Raw genomic sequence first — 25,845 nt, 5'->3', positions numbered from 1 at the left:
AAGTATGGAAACAATAACAAGAAGCAGTAGAAAGAAATGAAGTAGGAGTTTTGTTAATTTACTTATACTACAAATTTAATGAGAACAGTTTTTTTACAATAATTTAGTATTACAAAGTATAAAAACAACTTTTAACGATGTCCGTATAAAGGAAGTGGCTGACAATAACAAATAAGAACGTATACACTTACACGGGTTATAAAATCGATCTAAAGCGATAATTTACATAATTATTTAATTTCAAAGTCAATCATTCGATACCTTTTAATGGGTCTCTTTACTGCTACCGATTGTAAAATGTTAATCAAAATCGTTCCAGTTTTTATCTTCGACACGCCGCGCCGGCCATATTAGTCCCTGTTGTGGAGCCACTCCGGTATGAAAAATTTTCTGAAAATTTTGTCGAATTTAACAAAAATTTTGACCGTGCATTCAAATTTTTGTCTCAGTAACAGTAAAAGATAACAGATTTGACTGCAACCCCAAGGTCACTTGCACCGCATAAACGAACGTCTGTCGTCACTTCTCCTCACGGTTGCAGATAAATCGGTTTTACTGTATATGTATGCAAGTATGCATACGCATACGCATAGTATACCAGATAAACTATAAATTTTTTGTTTTATTATAATTTCATGAGCTGTAGTTATTCATGTTCTTTTAAAGCTGCTTGCTTTCCCACTCTGGAAATAACGTACTGCATACACTACGTCACTCCCATCTTGGTTTAATGGTTTCAGAAAAATCTGCCCCACTACTAACGGGGTTTGTGATTTGTGTAATCTGTGTTACATTGGCTGCTTTAGACTAACGTCTTTTGCATGACTTGGATTACAGTATCCTTGACGTACCCCTTACGATACGAAGGATTCGGTTTTTGAATGGAAAAAGCAAGAAACCTGTAAAGAGATACATGAGACTACAGTTCATGGGGTCCAATCTCTAATGAACCACCGATGCTATCCACCCCAAAGAAGATATCCCTAATAAACACTATTATATGAATGCTCTTGAACTGTCGCCATTTACATGGAATTTATTGATTTAAAATTAAAGATTTCTGTTATACATAGTATTGGGTATTTAAGATAAAGGTAACACCGTCTCTAGAATAGGTAAAAAATTGAAAAATAATTGGAGTTTGTTTAGTAAACGCCGTCCGTTTTCAAGACACACTCATGGCGTTGAAGAAAAAAAAATTACACATTTTTTTACGATTTTGCCGAGACTGCTAGTATTTTAACGAAAGGTGGTTTAATAGGTACCTAGTTATTTGTACATTTTTTTACATACAATTAAGAATTTTATATCCATTTTTTTTAAGAAAAGAATTTTTTGAAACAAAAAATAGCATGCCACTGAGGTTATGTCAAATTAAAAATTATCTTTGAATTCATATTTTAATTTATTATAAAATATTTATCTTCCTTTTTTATACAACGCGTCGTTTTCATGCAAAAAAACTAAATATCTTAACGCTTGCAAGGTACCTATTCGAATTAAGTTTCGATATGCTTGTATAGAATTTTTTTTTAAACTTTGTCAGAGTTAAGATGTTTTAATTTTTGCATAACAACGGCGTGTCGTATGAAAAAGGAAAGATAAATATATTTTTCATTTAATATAAATTCAAAAATGATGTTATTTGAAATATATCAGTGACGTACTATTTTTTTTAAACGTATTCGTACAAAATTGCACCATTGGACGATCGAATGGTGCATTTTCTTCGCACCCATCATTGACGGCCGGCTAATACGCGCTAAAAATAACAGCTTAGTAATAAAATAGATAATGACAAAAATTTCTTCAGGATTTTGTAAGCTTTAAATCTGTTCAAAAACTTTTTTGTTTTTGAACAATTTTTTTACACAAATTTAAAGAATCACTGTTTTTGCGCTGAAAAATCTTTTTTAGGTTTTTTGGATTATCAGGTATAAGCAAAAAGGCCTCTTTTCATTTTTCTCAAAAATAGATATCTTTTGAGTTATAAGCGATTTAAAATGAAAAAAATGCGAAAACACGCATTTTCGAGGCTTGAAAACTCATACGGGTGTCAGCATAAGTCAGGCAACGCTGTCGAAAAATCGGCATAAGTCCGGCAACGCTCATAAGTCTGGCAAAGCTGTCGAAAAAGATTAAAACGAAGCATGTTCGTGCTTCAGACAGTTGTCGATGTCATGATAGCACGTGGGCATCGAACTACGAACTACATGGCATGTGGGCGAGAGTACCATGTTCATTTTAGAGAACTTGGTATCTTGGATAGGCAAACGAGGAATCGTTGAGTGGCCCGCACAGTCATGTGACCTGACACCCTGTGATTTGTTCCTGTGGGGCCTTCTCAAGAATCGCGTTTTTGCAAGAGGACTACGTACCCTTTCCGACCTTCGAACTGCAATTGAAGAAGAAATTGAAAGTCTTCTTGGACAACTTGACGTGCTTCGCCGGACCTGCCTCTCCTGCAAAAACGTTGCAATAAATGCATCTGATCAAGATGGGCATCAATTTAAACACTTACAGTAACCTTTTTCTAATCCCTTTTGTAATTTCTTTGAATAAAATCATTTTGTCGCTGCATTTTTTCTCTTATTGCAAATTTGTTGCCTGACTTATGCCAACCCCTGTATGTAAATTATTTTTGAGGTTACCAACTGCATAATTTGAAGTTTGAACATTTAATTTCAAGATTCTGAAGAGTAATCGTGGCTTATTTCAATTTAGACTATTTTAGACAGTTGTTTTTAAATTGTTAGTTATGCGCATTCACTCGATTCTTACCCACCGTTTCAAGGCAGCACGCATCCGCGCGTCGCACTATATGATGCGTCTATGTCGCACTTATACATGAATCACTTATTCTAACAACAATATTCAACGCGGTGCTACGATTAGGACACTTCCCTGCCCAATGGAAAGTTGCCGAGCTTATACTTATTCCAAAACCTGGAAAACCAATAAATGAAGTAACATCATACAGACCAATCAGCCTGCTGCCAGTCCTTGGTAAACTCCTAGAAAAGCTACTCATAACCCGACTGACTCCCATAATAGAAGAAAACCACCTGATTCCTGAACACCAATTCGGATTCAGAAAGGATCATAGCACAATTGAACAGATCCACAGAGTAGTGGACGAAATAAATGAAGCATTTGAGTAAAAAAGTTACTGCACGACTGCTTTCTTAGATGTGAGTCAAGCTTTTGATAAGGTTTGGCATAATGGACTACTATTTAAATTATAAAAATCACTCCCCCACACACTGTACATTATTATGGAATCCTACCTAAAAGAAAGATATTTTACTGTAAGGTATGGACAGACAACATCAGAAATCACATTGATAAAGGCAGGGGTACCACAGGGCAGTGTTCTTGGTCCACTTCTCTATCTTATGTACACAGCTGATCTTCCAGTAAGCAACCAAACAATCACAGCTTCCTTTGCAGATGATAAAGCGATAATGGTCAAACACAAAGACCCAGTGATAGCCGCAAGAATTCTCCAACAACATCTAGTGAAAATACAGGACTGGACAAGAAACTGGAGAATCAAAGTCAATGAAGTAAAATCAGTGCAGGTTACATTTACCAAATGCAGAGGTACAGTGCCACCTGTTACACTAAATGGACAAGATCTGCCTCAATCTGACAGCGTTAAATATTTAGAGATGCACTTGGATAAAGGACTGACCTGGAGAAAGTACATTTTTAACAAACGAAAACAACTTGGCTTAAAACTCAGCAAATACTACTGGCTATTGGGAAGACAGTCAAAGCTTAGTTTAAAAAACAAATTATTGGTGTATAAAGTAGCCTTAAAACCAATATGGACATATGGTGTACAACTATGGGGTACAGCTGCAAACTCAAACATAGAGATATTGGAACGCTTTCAGTCGAAGGTACTACGGACCATAACAAATGCACCTTGGTTTATACCTAACAGAGAAATCAGAGACGATCTTCAAGTAGCCACAGTAAAGGAGACAGTGAGTGAATACAGCAGCCGCTATTTGGTAAAATTAGAAAAGCACCCTAATAATCTTGCACTAAACCTGCTGGATAATGGTGAGCAGACTCGGAGACTGAGGAGGCACAAACCACTGGAGCTACCACATAGGTTCTAAGCAGCAGTGCAGTGCAGTGAACTACTTACCCTTTCAGGGCACAGTTCAATAATTTAAGAGGCTAGTGGAGTCTTTGTTATCATTGGATAACAAATCCAAATTTATACTTACACCCCTTTGAACAAACAACTAACATGCTTATAATTTTTTTGTTTATTGATTGCATGTAGTGAATACCCTACAATTAAAAAAAATTAAGAAACCCCATAAGTCACAAAACTAAAATTGTGTTTCCCCTTGGAAAACAAGAAAAAACTGTGTGAGGGAAAGACGAATATTTCTACATGTTAAAAACTGAACTAATTCCATTTATATGTTACCGTAAAAACCCGATTTCAGTTAAAACCCGAACTTACTAGGAAAAACTAGTTTTAACTATGTGCTTAAGACAATTCTAGTTTTAACTAGTAAAAACTAGAACTATCAAATATTAATATAATTCTTGTTCAGACTAAACTAGTCAGATATTGCAGTCCAACCTAGTATTTACTAAACTTTTCAGTAATTTTCGGAATCAACTAAAACTCGGTAAATAATTGTACGAAAGCAACTCCTTTTGACCACGTTGTTGTGTTATGGTCTTTTTTCCAGGCTTCTAACATTTTCTCGATGTCTTGGTTAACTCGCTCGACTGAACCTTTACTCTGGCAGTGTCTTGGTTTTCCAAACTAATTTTGCCTCAGGCCAGTAAGACATTACCTCATTAGGCCATTATCGGAAATTAAAATGTATGGTGCGCCAAAAAATCTACCTGACGGCAACTATTCATTTCTGACTGCAATATAGGTTTCGACACAAGACCCGTCTTCGCTTTACTCTTCTTTCGTTGGCAGGTTTTACACATCGATGGCGTCACGACAAAAAGGCGAAAGCGCCAAAAATTCTAAATTTATGTTTTGGTATCAAAATAAAATAGTTTTTACGTCCTATCGACTATTAAAAAGACGCAGCTGTAAAAAATTTCCAAACCAACTAAAAGTGGCTTTGAATGTTCTAACCGCCAAACGAGTTTCTTAAAAGATGAGACACCGAAATCAGTAAGCGACAAGATCCGTAGTGGAAAGTGGTGCTTACGTCTTGGGTCTGAAGACGTGGTTACCTATATCAATAAGGTAAACAATAATTTGAAATATTATTAATATTTAATGGTTTGTTAAGCGTTTAGTTAGATTATTTATGTTGAGAAATCATAATATACCATAAGAATCCAAAATTTTGCCGACTGTCGGTTACGCCTTTTCAGAAATTTTTTTTTCGTTTATCTAACCGCCATTTGGCTATTTAAAATACACTATGACTTAAATTTGCCATAAAAAAATTACTACTTTACCGACTTAAATAAGGTTTGAACCTAAATAAAATATATATTTACTCTGTTGTGTAGTCTTCTTTTTTTTTTAATTTTAAAGTTATATTTTGGTAGTAATATTATTTTAAAAAACTAAAATTTGAATGGCGCTTACTTCTTTTTTTTTATGGTTTTTAGAATGGTTTCTCGGAGGCATAAAATAATAAATCTTGCATTGCAATCTTTAGAGGATCTGGATAGTAATGTGCAGGAATTCAGCGGAAATAATAAAAACCATGGTTCATTTTCCACTGAAACTGAGGTTCTCAATGAAGCGCTAAAGCATGATGTTCTTTTAGAGCCTATACTAAAAGACCATGAACAACAACTCCAAATGCCTAGTTCTGTTCTAGATGATGATGCCATTGTGGATTTAAGTTTTCTTCTAAGTCCAAATTTGAATATTGACAGCCGTTTATTTTCGAACATTGATGAGACTGCCGAAGAAGAGACTGATTTATTAACCTGTGATAAAAAGCTTGTACCTTACTCAGATAGTGATGATACTGATGATAGTAGTAATAATGCCGCAATAGTATTTAGTTCATTAGTTAATGATAAGATAGGTTGTAATGATTTTATACAACATGATGATTCTTTATTAAACTCCGAATCAGATTCATCATCCTTGACAGTATTTCTTAAAAATGAGACTGAAATTGACAGCATTAGTTCTAGCTCATCAACTGGTTCAATTTCTAATAAAACATCAGGTAGTTCATCTCAAAGCACTCAACCTGAAGGTATAGGACAAAAGAGAAAAAAAGGAAAGTAATTTATTACGTCAACGAAAGTTACGTAACTTGGGGAAAAGTTACTGTAACTATAAAAACGAACTCGTTGCTGAAAAAGTTTTGCTTCCTAATCCATGTCTAGGCAAAAAATGTGTCAGTCAATGTAATAGCTTTAGCACTGAGGACAGAAATAGTATTTTTTTAAATTTTTGGAACCTAGGTAATAATTTAGATAAGAAATATTTCATTAATGGTTGCGTTAATGTCATACCGATAAAGAGAAAAAGAACAGTTTCTGATTCACGTCGTAATCTAACTTATCAATACTTTCTTTTGAAGAATGATGTACAAAAACATGTTTGCTTACAATTCTTTAAAAATCCATTTTATTTTCTTGTTATAATTAATATAACGTGATAATTAAATAAGAATAACAAATGAAGAAATCCTGAGAAGAATTGGTACAGAACGACAACTGATGTGCACAATTAAACAGAGAAAAACGGCATACCTGGGACACATAATTAGAAATGAAAGATATCAGTTTCTGCAAACCTTAATTGAAGGAAAGATCGAAGGAAGAAGGGGAGTGGGCAGGAAGAAAATGTCATGGCTCCGTAATGTCAAACAATGGACAGGACTAAAAAACATAGGAGACCTAATACATACTGCAAGGGATAGAGAAAAATGGTCAAACGTGATCGCGAACATCCATTAGTGGATTGCATAAGAAGAAGAAGAAGATAATTAAATTAACTTTATTTTTGTATGATATTTTTTACACAAATATAACTCTAAGAAACTCATAAATATATGCTAGATATAGATCTACTAAAGAACTAAATACAGATCTTGCGAAGATCACTTCTTTATTGTAAGTTAAGGATCTTTTCCTAAATAAATGAGTTTTTAAATAAGTACATAATCATTTTTACCCAATTCTATATGTTTTAGACTTAAGTTAGCTTGGTTTTAAAAAAATAAATTATAAAAATTCTTTATACATACCTACAGCCGAAAACTTCGTATTTTGGACTTCTAAATATCTGTTTCTAAATATCCAGGCAACGAAATGGGTTAGCAAGAAAAATTTTTACAAAAATAAAAAGTACCTAGTTTATGATCTTTCAATTTGTCTGGAGGTTTAAAAGACTTGGTGTCCATAACGTAGTAATAAAGTACATATTTATTACCGACAGCCCCTATAAACTAGACATCATTTAAATTAGTAGGGCAAAATCTGGGGCAAATGCTATTTAAATGCATTAATTTTTTCGAATCCTGAGAAAGCTAATAAATATTTTTGAACAATTTGAAAGCAGAATTAAAGATTACATTATTACTAAGGGCCGGAAGTCCGTTAGAATAAACAAAAGTTTCCTTTGAATGAAATATTTGAAATTAAAAATCACACTAAATTTTCTCTTTTTTTTTCACCCCTGTACCTTATTAAAATAAACATTCCACTACTCTGTGGTTGATTTATTTCTTTACAAGATGACAAGAAATCAGACACCATTCACCAGTGTTACATGTACAGTAGGTAAGTTAAGCGAATCAGCTATTTTAAAACCTTTCATTTTATTTATTTATTTGTACTACCCAAAATATGTCCTTAGAAACAGTCTATCCACTTTAAACTAAACAAATTCACCATAAAACTCCACGTTAGCCCTGATAAAACAATAAGAGAACAAAACACCCCACCCTCTTATCTATGAAACCAAATACAAAATAAAATGACCCAACGTCAAACAGGTACCTAAAGAATAACACTGTGGACATGGCGCGCGCTGGGGTATACGACTAGTGACGTCAGAAGCGTCGTTGTCATAGACAGGCTTTTTTAATTTTCTTAATATTTTAGACAATTATTCCTAGGGTGTAAAATGACTATTAAATTTTTTGTGAACATCCCTATTGTTAATAATAAAAATAATACCTATCTAAAAACTTTATACATATTAAAACGTTATTATTTTGGATTTAGATTTAGTGCAATTCAGTTATCTATGATGGCAACAACGAAGTGATTCACGAACCATTATTGTGTCCAGTCTGAACACAAGTTTACATTGGGAGATAAAAGTGTACCAGTTTTATATGACGCGAAGTGTACCTACATTACTGTAATTAAACACTGATAATGGAATTAGTGTTCCGAAAACGTTCTGTTTTGTGATGTAACCATTTTAAGGGATTTTTATAAATATACCTTTTACAATAGTTATTTATAAAACAGTTCGTGAAGTATGCTTTTTGCGAACGCACGCGATGTTTAGAGCACGAGCGACAACGGAGCGAGTGCTATACATCGCGTAAGTTCGCAAAAAGTACTTCACGCACAGTTTCATACAATATTTTATCTACGATAAACAAATAAAAAAAACTGTAACTCTTCGTCGGTGGAATTCATTTCTATTCTACAATTTTTCTAACTACTTTCAAACCACAAAACTGTCAAACGTTTTATTGTAATTTATTGCTCATATTGTCATCACCATGACAACGCGAAAGTTGAGGATATTTGATTATATGAAAGTGTGTCAAAAACAGTGCGAAAAAGTAAATCCCATTTAAAATACATTGTTACTTCACGCACACTTTAAACCTTTCACGCAGTGCTATCTATAATGACAGTTTTCACAAACTTAAAACTTATACATAATATGACATAGAGTAGATAAAGGAATTTATCTATTTTTTGTGATTTACGGTATACAGACAGCTACAGGAATTTATTTTCCTCGTGGATTTTTAGACTTTTTTAGATAAATGGCCCAAAAAAACAAAAAATTAAAATCAAATTATTTAAACAATTTCTGCCCCAAAAATTTCGCGCGATACCCTTATGATTTGTTTAAACTGGACATTTTTGAACAGGAATCCGCAAAAAAATCGAATCAGAATCTTTGCACACGGGAGTTGCCTCACAACATGGACTATATTTAATTTAATAGCTGCAATGTTTTAATTTGTTGAGGTGAACTTTTATGTCAGTTTTATGTTGTGTAATCATTTGTTTTTAATAGTTTGGGACTTTAGTTTTATCTTTAATTAAATAAAGTGAAACATTCTTTCGTCAATAAAAAATATATAATTGTTTATTAATGAAATAGTCACCAACAGACCATAATTTCTAAATAATTCGCGATATTCAAAATATTGCTTACTAAAATAATAGTAGGGGAGGTCGAGTACAATTGTAACAATTGTTACTTGTAATTTTTTATTTAAAAATGGGTTCCATATAAGTGGGACATAAGCATAGAGGACTATAGGTTGAACATTTGACTTCAATTTCCAATTTTATTTTGTAAGTTTTATTGATTAGGTAACTAGAAAAATGCATAAGTTTAACTTAACAACAAGTGTTACATCTGTACCCATTCAAGGGACAATTGTAACACATAAAGGGGACAAATGTAACAATGTCAAAATCATGGAATTTTATCTAACTTATTCCCAAAATAAATATTTATAAACAGGTGTGTTCTAAACCAATAAAGAATTAAATATTATATAAAGACCTACTTCATAAAGACCTATCATATATACTTATAATATAATATATACATATATATTATTAATAAATATATTTATGTATATATTTATTTATATAAATACACACATACATAGTGATACATACATTATATAATGGGTATGTATAATGTATATACTGGTATGGGAAATACACGTTACAAATGTACCCGTTGCTAGTGTTACAATTGTACCACAACGACATGCCAATGGTTTGTCAGAATTTTATAACAGATCACGAAATCTAATCTCAATTTAATATATTGATAAATGTATAATATGAGTCAATTCTTATGCCACCCTTTCTAAACAATAACTAAAGCTAGAGCGATTATCCAAAAAATACAAAATTTAATTAATTTTACTCGCCTGGCGTAAAAACCAATAGTTTCGTCTAACAACGTAAACCACTCACTTAACATCGCCAAACTACGGTTAACATTACACCACTAAATACTTTCTCACATGCAGCGTTGCCAGCTCTAGTCGACCAGAAACAAGATGTTTAGAAGCAATGTTACATTTGTACCGCGTTACAATTATACCCGATCTCCCCTACAATTATAAAATTAAAGAAATCAGGTAAAATTAGAGTATAATTTTACACGCCACTGAAATTGCTCCTCTTTCTCCTCAAGTTCCGTAATAATCCACGAACTTTGAAATGAATCACTGACAACTATTTCATTATCTGACTATACAATGTTTATTTTTTGCATAAATATGTTTGGAAAATGATGTAATTGTTATTAGAAATATAAGATATTAAAAGGTACAGGGTTATTCACTATATTTTGACCCCCCTGTAAACTGCTTTATTTACAGAATTAGAAAAAAATGTAAAATACAAAAGTTATTCGATTATAAATTATGATTTTTTGGCATATATATCGTACTAGTGACGTCATCCATTTGGGCGTGATGACGTAATCGACTATTTTTTTAAATGGGAATAGGGGTCGAGCGCTAGCTCATTTGAAAGGTTATTCAATTCCCTATTGATTGATATAAACATTAACATGATTAATTATACAGGGTGTTAAAAAAAAATTTTTTAATTAAATTAATTGACACAAAAAGAAGAATGTATGTAATTTATTTAATTCAAAATAGATTCTGCGGCTGTCAGAAAACAGAAATAATTGTTTATTGAACAAATAAACATTACTTTTTCACTTAAATTCAATGTTCAAGCTGCCACCCATCTGCCTCTTGGCAGTTTGAACATTGGATTTAAGCAAAAATCACTGTTTATTTGTGCAATAAACGTTTATTTATGTTTTGCAACAGCAGTAAAATGTTTTTTGATTTAAATAAATTACATACATCCTTCTTTTTGTGTCCATTTTTTTTATTTCCAAATTTTTTTTGGACACCCTGTACAATTAATCATATTAGTGTTTATATTACTGGATAGGGAATTGAATAACCTTTCAAATGAGCTAGCACTCGACCCCTATTCCCATTTAAAAAATAGTCGATTACGTCATCACGCCCAAATGGATGACGTCACTAGTACGATATATATGTCAAAAAATCATAATTTAAAAATCGAATAACTTTTGTATTTAACGTTTTTTTCTAATTCTGTAAATAAATCAGTTTACAGGGGGGTCAAAATATAGTGAATAACCCTGTACAAATAAAAGTAAAAATTATTTTTATTTTAACCGAACCGAATTAGTACAATAATATATACAAATAAATTAAGATGTTTCCTTTACAAAATATTCTTACTGACTGAATACCAAAAACAGATCTAACACCGTTCTCACATCCATATGTAACATGAAACTTTTATGCAATTTTGGAGAAGGTTCGGAAGGAATGGTTCGGAGAAGTCTTAGGCGGGCCCTTGAAAGACTGCGTATATTTATTGAAGCAAAGCTAACAAGAATAATAATTTATAGTTGAATATTACATTCCAATATCCCCTCGCAACTAAAATTAGTTTTGAATTAGTCAAACAGACCCCCTTTACTACTTAAGTACTCTAACTTAACCCTTAACATATCAGCTATCATATCCTTGATAGGACAATACTTAAAGTTAACAACGCCTTTTTCATGCAATTCCTTTACGAAATGATACTTTGTATCGATATGTTTTGTCCGATTACTGAATTTGTGATTTGCTAAAAGTTTTAGACAGCTTTGATTGTCTTCGTATATAACTATTTCTGGCTCCAAACCGACAAATTCCTTTATAACCCGTTTTAACCAAATTGCTTCCTGACATCCTTCAGCCAATGCTATGTACTCTGCTTCAGTTGATGATAGAGACACGCAATTCTGTTTTCTACATCCCCAATTTATAGGCGAACCCCGTAATAAAAATATATACCTGCTATTTGATTTTGTTTCCTTTGTCTTCTGCCCAGTCAGCATCTACATAGCCGTATAATGCTTTAAATGTTCCTTGTTGTTCTAAAATAAGCTTTTTATATTTAGTTTTCTTTAAATATCTTAACACTCTCTTTGCTTCGTTCCAATCTACTTCTTTTGGATTTTCATTCTGTTGACTTAGTCTGGTGACGTTTGCCAATATATCCGGTCTCGTATTTACCGCAATATATAATAAACCACCAATTAGTTGTTGATATATTTCACTGTTTTTCATCGGCTTTTCTCTGTTAAGTTTATAGTATCCAACATCCAACGGTATATTGGACCCTTTTGACTCTTTTGCATCTTTCATCTTAAACTTTTTCAGCAATTTGTCAATATAACTGGCTTGATTTAAACTATATATCAATTATTGATCGCACCTTTCAATCTTCATAATTAAATAATTTTGTAATAATCCCAAACTCATTATTTCAAAATTACATTTTAGTTTCTCTTCAAATGTATCAATTACCTGTGTATACTTTGCTTTAATATTACATTACAACAATTGTAACAAATACTGCGGACCACCTAAAACTTTTCACTCAAGTTTTGTTCTTGTGATACCATCATCCATCATCATTAGCTTGACGATCCTTTGTGTGTATTAGCATGTTCTATAATTTTCTGCCATCCTCATCTTTTCGTTTCTTTGCCTATCCAGTTGGTAATCTTTACAGTTAACTGAGGACGGCAGCGAGGATGAGGAAATACGAAAAGGATAATGCTTGAGAAAAGGATAATGCAGAGGAGAGGACTGGGGGAGAGGATTTACTGTACTTTACGCGTCACCGGTATGGCAACAAGTGCATAACACGAAGAAATACAGGACAGGAGGATACTAGAGAAATCCCAAAGATAAGCACTACTGTGGATAGCACTTGCATAGAGAACAACATCAATGGTTGCCATACAATGGATAGCGGGTGTCTTTCTTTACCATTCTAATTCTAGATATATCTGTTATTCTAGCTCATTTATCTTTCATTTACCTGGTTCGTAGTGATTTTGATTGACCCATTCATTTCAGTTGAACCTTTATGAGTATTTCTAATTTCTTGGTTAGAGTGTAATGTTGGATTCCTTTTCACTTGGACTTTTGACTCAAGTTTTGTTCTTGTGATACCATCATCCATCATCATTAGCTTGACGATCGTTTGTGTATATTAGCATGTTCTATAATTTTCTGCCATCCTCATCTGTTCCTTTCTTTGCCTATCAAGTTGGTAATCTTTACAGTTAACTGAGGACGGCAGCGAGGATGAGGAAATACGAAAAGGATAATGCTTGAGAAAAGGATAATGCAGAGTTGAGGACTTGGGGAGAGGATTTACTGTACTTTACGCGTCACCGGTATGGCAAAAAGTGCATCACACCAATAAATATACGACAGGAGGATGCTAGAGAAATCCCAAAAAAAAGCACTACTGTGGACAGCATTTGCATAGAGAACAACATCAATGGTTGCCATACAATGGATAGCGGGTGTTTTTCTTTACCATTCTAATTCTAGATCTATCTGTTATTCTAGCTCGTTTATCTTTCATTTACCTGGTTCGTAGTGATTTTGATTGACCCATTCATTTCAGTTGAACCTTTATGAGTATTTCTAATTTCTTGATTAGAGTGTAATGTTGGATTCCCGCTACATTCGCCTAACTGACTTTTCATGTTCCCGTTTCCCAAAAGAAAAGTGTAGTTGACAGTAGTTGTAATTTATTATATAACATAACACAAGTACAATTGACCCAGGTCGGAGCACTACGACATTTACACTGTGTTAGCGAGGCCAACTAATTAAATTGATTTGAACTGAACTGTATCTATCTACTTCTTTCGCTTGAAATGTGACTTGCGTTGTTTACGCAAGGTCGTACAATAGTAAATATCTATTGTATTAGGACAACATTTATATTTTGGTGTTTACCAATTGTATTTCTAACATCACGTTTTGGCATTGAACTAAACTCAAATCGAACACATATAAAACGATTTTAATTTGGATCTCTAAAGTTTCTGTATGTCCCTATGTCACAACAGATTACCAATCTGCAACTAGATATGTCAGATGCAGATGGCACCTCGAGATGCTACCTCAGAGCGTTCCAACCCCTAATTTTTACAGGATTGTATGTGTATATAATCTGTTCTTATTATACTAAGGTATTATATTATACTCTTTATTTTATTAAAAATACCTTAATTCTCGATACAATATCGGCGTACTTTAGTAAAAATACTAATACTACTAAACAATATCCAGAACGTCCTTTTCTTTTATGAAAGTTTTCGCCATTAACCCGGTCATTAAACCAAGAAAAACAACCGGTACATAATGCAGAACATTTTCTATCGAAAGGGAAAGAAAACCCATCATTCGAGTAACTCATTGTTTATGGTTGTCATCTTCCATACCCATCAAATTTCTCGCTCAACTGCTTATGATACACTCCCTCATTCTCATACTCCCTCTCAGGACCGCATTTAATATTTGAGCCATCGAGCATAATCGAAATGTATACTTGTATTTATTTTGTAAACATATACTTTTTAAATACTGTGTTTATATCGAATTCCACAATAGGGAACTTGCGTAAAATTTTAAATTCGAAAAAAATGCTATAAATTACATAATTGAAAATATATATTAAAGAAAAAAAGTTGTAAAAAGACTAAGTTTTCACTCTAATGGCATATAAAACAACATAATGCTATTCTACATCTCACCAGAATGAAAACAATGGGAACCTTCTCTTTTTGCTAGCAGTTGCCGCTAGGGCATCTATGCCATTTCGTTCGTTGCAATCCGGGACTGCACGCTGGGGGTTTGTTTTGGTTGGATCAGAGAGAGCAGCATATGTGCCTCCTGATGAGAGACTAATAAGTTTCGAAACCGGTAGAGGTGCTTGCTGCACTCTCTGATTGGGCTAGAATATGGTTCGGCTGTATTTTAGTTTTGCAACGAAATTGAAAATGGTTATTCATTTTTGAAAAAAAGTTGTCTTTGTCTTTCATTTGGCCCCTGAAGACGATTAAAAATCGGGAGAAAATTCAAATTATAGCAGTTAGTCCAAAACGCGCCCTCTTTGGTCGTGACTTCTTTACGTCTTAAGTTTTTACGTTTTTTTTGGAACTAAAATCGCGTGTAACTTAAAAACTATCGATTTTAGAAAAAAAATGTCAACAGTGTTCAAAACTTTGTCCGAAACTAAAAAAAAACTTATTTTTTGAAATTGTTAAAAAATTTTTGTTGAAATCAATAATGACCATGATTTGCTCGGGGCAATAAGCACATTTGTTATAAGGGAACTATTTAAAGCAAGATTATGCAAAAAAGAATCTTCTTCCTAGCGTTTAAGAAGATGACAGACCATACTGTTAAGACTTGTTTAGATATTTCGGTATTTCATAACTATTAACTATTGGTGTCCTTTGAACTCTTCATATTATGTAAATAACTCTTGTGCAAAAACAACATTATCAATGGAAGGTTTAGTTTTAACTGAATCCATAATTTGGAAAATAATGCAATAGTTAGCAGACATAGTTAAAATAAACAATTATTATAGAATCAAAAAATTTGAGGAAAATTGACAAAAGTGGCATATTCAATGATATCGCTAAAAATGTAGTTTATTTTTCAGCCAACGAAAATTAATAATGTATATTTACAGCGACGTTTATCAATAGGAGTATTGAATTACGAATTTTGAAACAGCAATAATTACTTAACTTAAGAATACGTTTTCTCAAGTATGCAGTGGTGTCATGGTGCGGGAACGCCGTTCCGGCACTGGTTAAGAAAAGAAAAAAAATAAATAGAGAATATAGGTTTTGCAAACAAAAATTAGCAGTGCGTTCCGGCACTGCTAATTTGGCCATGACACCACTGCAAGTATGACAAAAAAACTCAACAGCCCTTACAAAATATGCAAACGAAAAGAAACGTAAATTTGATGATAAAAAAAGAATGTGTGTGTACTTTGTACGCACGTAAGAAGTTATACTTCTATTATATAATTTCAACGAAATAAATATACTTAACAGTTACAATACAAAAAATTAATAGTTTATTAAACAGTTTAAGCTGACAGTTTATTAAATGAAGAATTTGACAGACAGCCTGTGGAGTTAACGGAGACAGTAACAGCAATGGTTACCAGAATAACAAACGAGGAAGTGGTTCAAGCGCTTCAAAAAATAAAGAAAGGAAAAGCAGTCGGACCAGATGATATTCCTGGGGAAGTATGGAGAGCATTGGGAGAGACAGGAATAAGTTGGCTAGCAGGTCTATTTAATAGAATTATGGAAGTTGGACAAATGCCAGACGAATGGAGAAGCAGTATATTAGTACCTGTCTACAAAAACAAGGGAGACATACAACAATGCACAAACTACAGGGCTATAAAACTACTTAGCCACACCATGAAAATATGGGAGAGAGTAATTGATAGACGGATACGTGAAGAAACCGAAGTATCTGATAATCAATTTGGCTTTATGCAGGGCAGATCAACAACAGATGCAATTTTCATTGTAAGGCAACTGATGGAAAAATACAGGAATAAAGACACCAACGCTCATATGGTATTCATTGATCTTGAGAAAGCATATGATAGAGTTCCTCGAGAGATTCTGTGGTGGGCACTCAATAAGAAAGGAGTCCCTGGCGAATATGTAAAGATTGTGAGAGATACGTATGAGGGAGTAACGACTAGTGTTAGAACAGGTGTGGGAGAGACTGATAAATTTCAGGTGAAAGTAGGATTGCACCAAGGCTCGGTGCTTAGTCCTTATTTATTCTCATTAGTTTTGGACCAGATAACAGCGAAACTACAGGGTAGTATTCCATGGTACCTAATGTATGCTGATGATGTAGTGTTAATAGGAAATAGTGAAAGAGACTTAGAACAAAAACTGGAACAGTGGAGACAAGCTCTGGAGGAAAAAGGTTTAAAACTTAGTAGGACAAAAACAGAGTATTTGGAATGTTCATTTAAAGATGGAGTTACTACAAATAAAATGGTATCTTTGGATGGTGAAATGATTGTGAAAAGCAATAGTTTTAGGTACCTAGGATCGGTATTACAGAGTAATGGAGAAATAGATGGAGATGCATGCAGTAGAATTAGGGCTGGATGGATGAAGTGGAAAGAAGCGAGTGGTGTGTTGTGTGACAGAAAAATTCCAATGAAGCTGAAGGGAAAATTCTATAAAACAGCCATAAGACCGGCTATGATGCACGGAACTGAATGTTGGGCAGTGAAAAAGAAAGAGGAACAACGAATGTATGTGGCGGAAATGAGAATGCTTAGATGGATGAGTGGAGTGACAAAGAAGGATAAAATTAGAAATGAGTATATTAGGGGAAGTCTAGGTGTGGCACCAATTGATGCCAAAATGAGAGAGCATAGGTTAAGATGGTTTGGTCATGTTCAACGTCGAGACGTTAATCACCCAATACGAAGAATAGCTGAAGTGCAGATTCCTGGAAGAAGTAGGAGAGGAAGACCAAAGAAGACCTGGGGGGAGACCATAAGGCTGGACATGTTGGTAAAGGGGATTAACATTGATATGACCCAAGATAGATTTGTGTGGAGAAATGCAATTAGGGAAGCCGACCCCGCATAGGGATAAGGCAAAGAGAATGATGATGATATAATTTCAACCAAATAAATATACTTAACAGTTACAATACAAAAAATTAACGATAATTACCAAAAATTAACCAAAACTTAACAATGCCAAATATTAAAAAAAAAAAGAAAAAAAGTATGAATCGTCCGGGATTTGAACCCGCAATCTCGCGATTTCTCGATCTCTGGTCCAATGCTCTACCAACCAGGCCATCAAGGTGCATGTTACTGACGTTTCAGATATACATAATTACACATTACGGTGACAAGTGAAATATAAAAATAGATGTTTTATTATTTTACGCCCAAGGAAGACAAATCCAAAGACACAAAATTATAATAAATAATACATTTACTAAAAAACACTAAAATATATTATTTTAATGGCTTATTTGCGCTGATACATAATTTGAAAGATTAGCAACTAAACATAATACTGTCTGTGTGCGCATGCGCGCAGATTTATGAAAAATTTTACTCTCAATCGCGCCTAAAGAAGTATAACTTCAAAAAGATGTCAAAAATTTAAACAAAATATATTTTCATGCAAAAACATTTGCATGCCTGGTAAGTCAAATTTGCTTTTTAAATTGTATTATTTATTTTTTAGTGAATAGTAATTCCTGAGAAAGATTTCGACGCTCTTCTGAAAAATTGATTCTTCTAGGATTAGCTATTGTGTTGGTTTTAGACTATTTATATGTAAATAATTCTTGTGCAAAAACGAAATTGTCAATGGAAGGTTTAGTTTTAACTGAATCTATAATTTGGAAAATAATGCAATAGTTGTGTCCTTTGTTTTATCATTTTGCTGCATCGGCAGTTTCAAATAAATATATATCCGGTAAAAATAAGGTGAAAATTTATAAAGCAGACATAGTTAAAATAAACAATTATTATAGAATCATAAAATTTGAGGAAAGTTGACAAAAGTGACATATTCAATGATATCGCTAAATGTAGTTTATTTTTCCTAAACCGGGCACTACTTTCAGTCAACGAAAATTAATGTATATTGACAGCGATGTATATCAATAGGAGTATTGAATTACGAATTTTGAAACAGTAATAACTACTTAACTCAAGAATACGTTTTCGCAAGTATGACAAAAAAAACACACAAAATATGAAAACGAAAAGAAACCTAAATTTGATTCTGACAAAACCCAAATCCTAAGAAGTGAACATAACAGAAAAAGAGAGGCCTCCTGGAGTATATAAAAATTTAAAAAATATAACAAGTTAATAAATGATAAAAAAGATGTCAAAAATTTAAACAAAATATATTTGCATGCAAAAACATTTGCATGCCTTGTAAGTCAAATTTGCTTTCTAAATTGTATTATTTATTTTTTAGTCAATAATAATTCTGGAGAAAGATTTCGACGCTCTTCTGAAAAATTGATTCTTTAGGATTAGCTATTCTGTTTGTTTTAGACTATTTATATGTAAAGAATTCTTGTGCAAAAACGAAATTGTCAATGGAAGGTTTAGTTTTAACTGAATCTATAATTTGGAAAATAATGCAATAGTTGTGTCGTTTGTTTTATCATTTTGCTGCATCGGCAGTTTCAAATAAATATATATCCGGTAAAAATAACGTGAAAATTTATAAAGCAGACATAGTTAAAATAAACAATTATTATAGAATCATAAAATTTGAGGAAAATTGACAAAAGTGACATATTCAATGATATCGCTAAATGTAGTTTATTTTTCATAAACCGGGCACTACTTTCAGCCAACGAAAATTAATGTATATTTACAGCGATGTATATCAATAGGAATATTGAATTACGAATTTTGAAATGAACTCCGAATTTTATTTATTCTCTATTATATAGTCTAAATTAAATTTTATGTAAATTTTCAATATTGGAGCACATTTCGTTTAATATTTTGTTGTTTATTATTCTATTTGAGGTAATAAATGGATTTAAATAAATGGATTTTCATTTATTTGTAACGAGTTTGAGAGGTATACACAACAGCGGAAATAAATGAAGTTAATTAATACATTTTTATATTTTAAATAACGTGTAGTAAATTAATCCAAAATTTCGATGTTGCGAAGGCAATATCAAGCTGACAGTTTTAAATTTCACGCTATCAACGTTTGGAACATGATCCTTTTAGAGATACATACCTATGCTACATCAAACTATACTTTATATTTATTTATATATAGTTCAAAAAATTATTACCAATAAAGTTTTAATTGAAACACTCTATAGAATGCATAAAATTATACTATATTAGAGCATTAGAGTGAAAATCATTAATTTGATGTAAATGTGTTTATAAATAATTACATTTTTAATTACTTAGATCCAACGAAGTGGCTTTTGTTCTATTCCACAGCGACTTTTTTTTAGATCTGTTGTAGTTCTCTAGCTCTATAGTACATTCTCTAATCTGACTCTTTTTAAAAGTCTAATAACTTCATGACTGAACCTTAAAGTAGCTCTTTGCCGGTAGTTTTTCTTCTCCAAATGCAAATACCAGCACATTTGCCAGGCTGTCGCACTGGAAAAAATGTGCTCTGCCATTTCTTCCTCTAGGACAGAATCTGCATAGGTCATAATCTGCCAATCCCATCAGCTTTAACTGCTTTTACAGTGTTCTGTTAGCAGACCTACTATGGCTTTGACTGTTTTCCTCTCTTTGTTCATTAGGTGTACCGTAAATTTTGGCGAATGTTCTGTAATGAACTGTTTCCCTGTCTCCGTTCTGGTGAACTCCTTCCACAATTCTAGAGATTTGTGAGCTACCCACTTTTTTGTAGCCGTTCTTTTTACTGCCTTTGCAACGCACCAGAAGAATTCCGGTTCAATGAATTGCATTGATGAGCCATGTTTGGCCATCAATACTATAATCATCCATTATTAACGGATCGTTAAAAAACAAAAGAATTGAAGATATACTAAAACCCAAAGATATGAAATGGAAAAATAGGATGATGCAGGAAATACTTCGATATAAGTGTATCTTTGGCAGTTTTTTTGTGTTTTGATTTTGAGAAATCTGTTATAGGTTTCTTGTATGGTGTTCATCAAGTCCATGGATTCCTTAGTAACAAATGCAGCTAGTACGTAACCACTTATTTTTAACTCCCTACTGAAATTACCTTCTCTTGAACAGCAAATACACAGTTCTAATAATTTTTAATAAAGACCAGATAAGGTAAGTTTCTTTTTGGTTTGAACATTTTTGTAAATGAATTAATCTAGTTGTTCTATTGTTTTTATATTTTTTTTATTTGTGTTTGAACCCTATAAAATGTAGGATCATTGAGTTTTCTTTTTCACTCGGAGAGAGAAGATAAGGTAGCGCCGTTTTTCCTTTTTGTTTAATTTAATTTTTATCTACGTTTTTTTTTAATTAGGTATACAAATCATGTTTTTACTGTTTGGCTGACTTCAGTATCCCTCAGTTAGAGACCTGCAGACCTATTTTCCAAATCTCGCGTTGTGTCCTACAAAACACCTGATAGCCGGTTGCACTATAAACGTCTGTAAACCTGTAATTCTTCATTTAACTTAAATTCCAAGTCAAAACTTCCCATTGGGTTAATTTTTACATTGACCAAAGAGTACCCAACTTCTGAGCATTTTTCTTCCCATCCAGGGTTATTTTACGGTACAATATAGAGTCCGTTCTATCTATATCACGCATTATGAGACAGGTAGATTATCCGCAATTCTCAAGTTTATAAGTGTATAGAGGTATTAACATTTGCTCATCAGAATCGTAGCAAACCAGACCAGACTCGACCGTACTCTTCTTTTATCAATGTTCATTTAATTAATACATATCTAGGTCTTAGATTGGTATAAGTTCGATCGTATTCTGTTGCTATGTCAAAATAAATATTAAAATGTATTCTTATATTAATGAAATTTACTTATTTAAAAAATATAATTTTTTTTCTTTTTTGCTTTTGTAGCTAGATTTAGAGTTACAGTTACCTTCTACCATGATTATTATAATTTAATAGTATGGTATAACTAGATCCAAATACAGACACCCAAAGTGAAAGTTATCCTCCAACACCAAATTGTTCTATATGGTCCTGATATTGTTCAGTAAAAAGTTACACCATTTTGAGCGTCCGGTTTGGGGGGGGGGGAGATGGGGGAGAAATCGGTAAATTAGTAGTTTTTTTATGTGTTTCGTCAATATTTCTAAAAATATGCTTTATCGTAAACAATGTTTTATACAAAAATATTCTACATCAAATTTAAAACAAAAAAGGTCCTATACATAATTGTTATAAAATCAACGATTCCAGAGTTTCGGAGGGTGAAATGTGGAGGTTTTCGATACTTTTTATATTTCTTGGGCAATTTATAATATTTTTACTGATTTTTACTAAAGAAATTTTCTTTAACAGAATTTGCTATTTCAGTGGCCGATGGTATGTTAGTGATAAGCCCTTGAAGAAACGTCAACCTCACCACCCAAAATCATCATCAATTACCCAAAAAATATAAAAAGCATCGAAAACCTCCACATTTCACCCTCCGTAACTCTGGAACTGTTGATTTTATAATAATTATGGATAGGACCATTTTTGTTTTAAATTGTATGTAGAACGTTTTTGTATAGAACATTGTTTACGCTTAAACATAGTTTTAGAAATTTTGACGAAAAACGTAAAGAAACTACTAATTTACCGACTTCTCCCCCATCTCCCCCTCAAACCGGACGCTCAAAATGGTGTAACTTTTTACTGAACAATATGTGGACCATATAGAACCATTTGGTGTTGGAGGAAAACTTTTACTTTGGATGTCTGGGTTAGGCCTTTTTTTTTGACCAATTATACTATACTACCTCCGTAACTTTGAAACCGTTCATTTTAGAAGGATTTTGAATAGAGCCTTTTTTATTTTAAATTTAATGTAGAACATTTTTCTATAGAAGGTTATTCATTCTAAACCTCATAGTTTTAGAAATATTGACGAAAAACGTAACTAACTACGAATTTACCGACTTCTCCCCCCTCTCCCCCCCAAATCCGACGCTCAAAAAGGTGTGACTTTTTTCTGAACATTATATGGACCATATAGAACAATAATTTGGTGTTGGAGGATAACTTTCACTTTGGATGTCTGGGTTATGTGATTTTTTGGATCAATTCTATCATACTATAAACCCCTCTTGGCTCAATCGTAAGAGAGCCTACGTTTGGATCCAAAGGTCGTAAGTTCGAATCCCAGCTAGAATTTTCTTTATTAAAAAATTTAATAAAAGAAAATAATTTCATCAGTCTATGATCAGTACGTACCTAAGGAACTGCAGACGTTCGGATTCAATAAGTGTCTGTTTGCAAAGACAATGAAATCGACATTACTAAGTAACAAGACATTTACTCAACACATACACACTGCACATTACTCTGAGATAGTAATAAACTAACTTATCACAAATGGTATTTTTATGTAATTACGTGGCTAAAGGTTCCAAACCAAGACAAGAAAACAAAACAAAAAACAACTATCTGTTGTATTGCATATTGACTTAAAATTGATTATGTTAATTTTGGTTTATTGAGTGAAATAGGAGGCTTTCTTGGCCAGAATAAGAATTAACTAAAAGTCTTCCGGGTAATTTTTGGACAACCCACCCATATCATCGTTTAGCCACATATACGACTAGAAGAGGCTTCTTAAACAGGATACCTCAAGTATTTAAGTTACTCTACTCATAGACGATAAACAACAGCTGGTGAACCATTAATGCTTACTTATTCCATTACTTAATATTCCAAGGTCCCAGGCTCCAGAGGTGAAATATGAATCCGATTTATTTCAATCGTTTTCTACGTCATGAAGTCACCTAATTCTAGACACATCTTGTACTACTTGTAGACGACTTCCTTCTAAAGCAGGCCACTCACGATACTGCAGTGTCGATGATATTAATTCTTCAGTATAGAAACCAGTTTCTCTGTGTTGTTCTGAAACTATTTTCTTGTGGCGTTTTTGCAATTAACTAGTTTTGATGGAAAATAAGCCGACAATTTTACTAAAAAAATGATTTTATTAACGTTTCGACGCTCAAATCCGGTTAATTTTAATTAATTAATATTTTTGTATTTCGACAACGACACCCGATTTGGGCGTCGAAACGTTAATAAAATATTTTTTTTAGTAAAACTGTGGCTTATTTCCCATCAAAACTAGTTAATTGCAGTTTCTCTGTGGTAAAATTGTAACGATTTTGTTGGATGCACGGTCACACACGATCAAAATTTTTGTCAATTAGTCGAATTCGACAAAATTGAACGACGCCGCAGTATCGTGAGTGGCTGGCTTAAAATTTACTAATACTATTTCTCCTTCCGTCTACGGACATGCGCTGCAGATGCCTCAATTATCTCATTCTAGCTCTTTGACCTCTGCTCCAAGACTTGGCTCTCCATAGAGCTATTTTATAAATTCTTCAAAGGATTTTACTATTTCCACAATTTAATCTAGGTTCATTATTATCAATAACATTACAACTCTTCGTGAGGCTTTATTGCATATAATACTGCCTTCCATTTTTGTCTGTCCTGAAGCAATATTTTCCATTTTATCACTCTATTTTTCTAGATCCTTTTTGACTGAATCTTTCCAATTTTTCTAGTCTAGATCATAAGCCGGTTTAAAATCTCGTTTCATAAAGACCCCTATTTCACTGGCTTATGAATACCTGGGAATAATATTTCTATCAAATCTCTATCAATCTATCAAATTCGTATTAGCTGACGGATATTACTTCAGAGTTAAACTGTGAATATCGAGGTCTGCACCGTACATAAGCAGTTACGTTGTTTATTAAAAAAAGTATTTACCCAATAACTCTTTGGATAATTTTCAAAGTACTTGTTCTAAAGTTAATTTAAATAGCATGCCATATAGAAAATCCCTTTTCATGAGAGTTAGCCTAATTTCAAACTACCTCGAATACTTTATTTGTCACTTTACTCTGTTTTTCGTGATCTAATCTCCTTTAAAATGAATTACATGTTCTTCTAGAAAATTCTTTTCTTCTATTCGATATAGTCTATCTATTGATCAATACGACTTAGCGTTTTTCCAACTTGTTTATGCCGTCCAAATATTGCGACTCCGCAAATCCTGCAAAATAGGCCTCAATTGATGAATTTTTGTATTTGTGATAATTTTTTGTGAGCCGGCTCATTGTCTTAAAAGAAACAACACTTTTTTCTTCTGTCCATTGTAACGTGTCAAAAATCTGGTAATTTTACTTTTTGACATAATTTTATTTTTGTATTATCTGTCCATTTTTTTCTACTTTTAATATGGTTAACCAGATTATATTCATTCTGCTTAGGAATTTGCCGAAGAAATTGGTTTCTCGCAACATAGTTAGAGCCGCTTCTTTGATTTTTTTCTTTTTACCATATCGACGGTTAAACTGCAAAACCTCGTAAGTGGATTTTTGGTCCATTATTAGTTTTATACTTTGTTGGTTTATACTTTTACATATCTTTTAAACTACGAAAGCTTGTAAGTCAATAGTTATTGGTACTAGCGACATCTATAAAAACCTCAATAAGTAAGATTTTAAGTTACAAAACCTCGTAAGTTGCATGATAGTTTAAGATTTTAAGTAACAAAACCTCGTAAGTCGGTCCTTGACAAAAAAAAACAATATTACTGAATTTTACTTAATGGTAATGGAATCGTTACCTAAAAATAACCCCACACACTCAAAACGAATAAATTGAATCTTACATAAAGAAGCCAAAATGTTTTTCGTCTCTCCTCTACTGACTTTTTTGCAGTTTAACCGTCGATATGTTTCTTTCAGGGCTATACTCGAATCTTTCCACTGAACCCTATGTTCATTTGCCCATGCCTATTTACATATTAAACATCTATCAAATTTTCTATTTTTAATATAAGATCGATGTTCACTTATTCTAACGTCTAAAGGTCTTTAAGTTCCAACTAAAAAAAGTGTTTGCATTCACAATGTATTTCATAAATACAATTCTTTGTTCCTTCTTGTTCATTGTTAGGTTTAGTTTTAGATAAAATAGATTTCAACGTGTTT

The sequence above is a fragment of the Diabrotica virgifera genome, chromosome 6 (assembly GCF_917563875.1).
Source record: "Diabrotica virgifera virgifera chromosome 6, PGI_DIABVI_V3a".
NCBI classification, from domain to species: domain Eukaryota; kingdom Metazoa; phylum Arthropoda; class Insecta; order Coleoptera; family Chrysomelidae; genus Diabrotica; species Diabrotica virgifera.
The sequence above is the reverse complement of the archived record's forward strand: the minus strand, read 5'-3'. Positions refer to the sequence as shown.